General features: G+C 41.4%; 1 non-coding gene across 1 annotated transcript; it reads right to left on the reverse strand.

Moving 5' to 3' along the window:
* Window positions 1-261: 261 nt before the first annotated feature.
* On the reverse strand, window positions 262-334 carry TRNAF-GAA. The gene has a single exon. It is a non-coding gene; the product is annotated as a tRNA-Phe (tRNA).
* Between the last annotated feature and the right edge of the window lie 2,983 nt (window positions 335-3,317).

A 3,317-nucleotide genomic window follows, 5' to 3' on the forward strand; every position in this document is an offset into this window, starting at 1 on the left:
AACATACAAACTATCGGCTAACACTTCACGGAAGATGGCAGGAAAATGTAAATGAAGAAGACCGTGATAAAAATATGTATGAACACAACGTGCTTGCATTTATTAAAATCAGTAAAAAATACAGTGAGATATATAGGAATATAGCTTTTTTTTTTAATTTTTTTTAACATAGGTCTCTGTTGGATGGATGTGCTACACTCAGTTTCATCACAATCCCAAAGTTTTGCTACAAAGAGGTAACGTAACAATAAATATGCGAGCTGCCGAAACCCGGGATCGAACCAGGGACCTTTAGATCTTCAGTCTAACGCTCTCCCAACTGAGCTATTTCGGCTACTTTAAAGTATCGTCTTTAGGTATGACTACCTTCAAAATACAAATTATTCTTTTTATCTGCAAGGTTCGTGTGTTTTAAAATATTTAATCGTAAGTTATTCAATATTATCAAGGAGCTCTGTTAGTGTAGTGGTAAGGCCTTTGGCTGCCAACCATACCCACCAGCAATTCTGTGGAAGAAAGATGGGGCAGTCGGCTTCCGTAAAAATGTAAAGCCCGGAAACCCACTGGGGTCGCTATGAGTCAGAATTGAGCCGATGACAGTGAGTTTGGCTTCGTACGTGTACTCAATATTATCCACTCCGTCACCCAAAATTCTGTGGGCTCCATTGCCATTCATGTCTGAAAAAATGCGATCCAATTTTTGGAGACTGAATGGTTTGAGACAGGAGAAGGAGGAGGGCCTGAAAGTGTCGGCAGGTTCAGCAGGAAGAAGGTTTCTGCTTGGTCGCCTCCGGCTCTTCCCCGCAGCAGACGCTGCTCAGAAAAAGAAGGAATTCCCAAATGAAATGATGGAGCCTGTTGTTTTTATCTTCTTTCAGTCCTTTTTCTATCTTGCTTTTCAATGACACTGGTAAAGGAAACAGGAATATTCAGCACAATAATTTGGTGACAACTTTCTTGATTTGGAGGAGAAACGGGAAAACATTTAAAGTCAATGCATTGGATAATGTCTTTATTTGTATGAGTACCGAAGATGTGTTTTTAAAGTGAGAAAAGTACGGAAATGTTGGAAATTGTAAAAAACAGATATGTGTGTATGGTTGCATATCCTCTCAAAGGAAGGACGTGCTCTGGTTAAGTCACACCTCTCTTATGACAAAGATGTCATGAAGATCTTCCTTGCAATATTAGCGATATTTCTAAGGGATCTTCCATTACAGAGTTGGCCAGGGAGAAAATACACTGTTTCAAATCCTACTGTTTCTTAAACCTCTAAGCTATATTTTTTTATGCTGCTGCACAAGAAAATATGTCAGGGGTTAATAAATCAATACTGTTTCTGTTCCTAGAATATTTCATCCCCTCAGCCAGAGTTATCTCCCCAATTGGGGGGGTGGAGAGCTAGCGTCCTTTTTTCTCTAACAGTTCTTTCTCTAATTTGCCTTGCATTTTAAGCACCAAACTAAAACAAGCCCACTGACATCTAGTCAATTCCAACTGCTAGGTATGCTATAGGACAGAGGAGAACTCCCCCCATAGGGTTTCCAAGGCTGTAAACCTTTAGGAAAGCTGACTGCTTTATCTTTCTCCCATGGAGGGTGTGGTGGGTTTGAAACACTAACGTTGTAGGGAGCAGCCCAATGCTTTCACCACTGTCCTACTAGAACTCTTTATTGTAAGTACAGTGCTCCAATATTTGAGAAGCCCAACGCAAAAACTACAAGCAGACCCACTATCTACATTCATCATTGCTCCCTACTCCCACCAATGGAATTTCCTTCCGCTCTCTTAAAAGTCCCCAATATCAGGGTTTCCACCCTGCAAATCAAAACATCTTCATTTGTGCCCTCCTAAGTGTGGAGCTAGGGGAGCTCTGGTAGTGTAGTGCCTATGGCATTTGACTGCTAACCAGAAGGCTGGAGGTTCAAACCCACCAGCCACTCCTCGGAAGGAAAATGGGGCAATCTACTTCTGTAGTGATACTGCGTCGGAAACCCAAGGAGGGCTCACTATGAGTCGGGTCCGACTCGACAGCACATAACAACAACAAGTGTGGAGCTTGTCTATTCTACACCTGCTGATGACTTTCATAGCCACAGTCTCAGACAAAAGAAACTGGAACTATTCTGCAGAATAAATGTTCCCATCCACCTTCCTTACAGAGACCTTCTTGCTGCCTGTGAACTAAAAGGAAGCACAAGACACAGAGAAAGCTCTGAAACCTTCTACCTCCTCCACTACCCAGAATCCTTTGCACCCACAAAGATCCAGGTCCAAGCCCTTTTCTACCCACCCCTCTTCTTGCTCCTCCTTTGTGCAGCAGCCATCTCTCTTCCTGATATCTGCTGCCTCCCCTTCTTCATCACTCAATGCATTACTCTGCCCTTTCCTACCCATCTCTCCCCTCCCACTTTCTCCCACTGCCCTCTTTCTGGATGAAGTTTTCCCAGGCCTCTATATTGCCAATCAAATGTCTAGGACACTGGCTCCCAAACCCACTTAATGATAACAAACATCTAGGGATAATTTTAAATTATATAGATTTATGCCCCACCTTATTTCAATTCATTCACAAACTGAGCTGTGGACCTAGGAATTCTTATTTTTTTTAATAATATTCTGAGGCTATTCCCAAGCTTTGGACCCACTGAAATCCAGCCTCTGGCATTTATGGCCCTTGTGTTTTTGTGTTGGAGGATCATTAGTGTTTGTCATATTACCTTTAATATCTTTATTTCATGGTGTAGTTAGAGATTTAGAAACTGTGTGATTGAAACAGTGGATTTTCTCTCTAGTCAATTATCAGACCTGCTACGACCCCTTAGAAATAGGACTAATAGTTCGGGAGGATCTTCGTGTTGTGTGTTGTTGGAAAAGTGTAGCTTAATCAGAGTGTGGAAACCATACCCAGGCATCTGCTTTTTACAATTCTCAACAATTCTATATTTTTCTCTATTTTAAAGCATGTTTTGTACACTCAGTTATTAAGCACATTATCTGATGAATGGCCTTGAAATATTTCCCCACATCTACTCCTTGAGTCTCCTCATCACCCAGGGTAACTGTGTTGGTACAAGGAAGACAAAGAAAAGTAATAAAACAGAGAAAACAGAACAGACTTGCTCAAGATTTCTTGAATTCAAAGCAAGAAGTCTGCCACCATATTAATGTGATCTACATTCCTGTGTTCCTTTTCCAGTGGCATTGAAGAGCAAGAGAGAAAGAACAGGCTGAATCATTGCATTTGGGATTCCTTACGTTTTCTGAGCAGTGTTTGGAGTGTGGAACAGCCAGAGGTTATGAAAAGTTAGAAAAAT

This window comes from Orycteropus afer, unplaced genomic scaffold (genome assembly GCF_000298275.1).
Source record: "Orycteropus afer afer isolate SDZICR_OR568_19922 unplaced genomic scaffold, OryAfe1.0 scaffold00919, whole genome shotgun sequence".
Lineage (NCBI taxonomy): Eukaryota > Metazoa > Chordata > Mammalia > Tubulidentata > Orycteropodidae > Orycteropus > Orycteropus afer.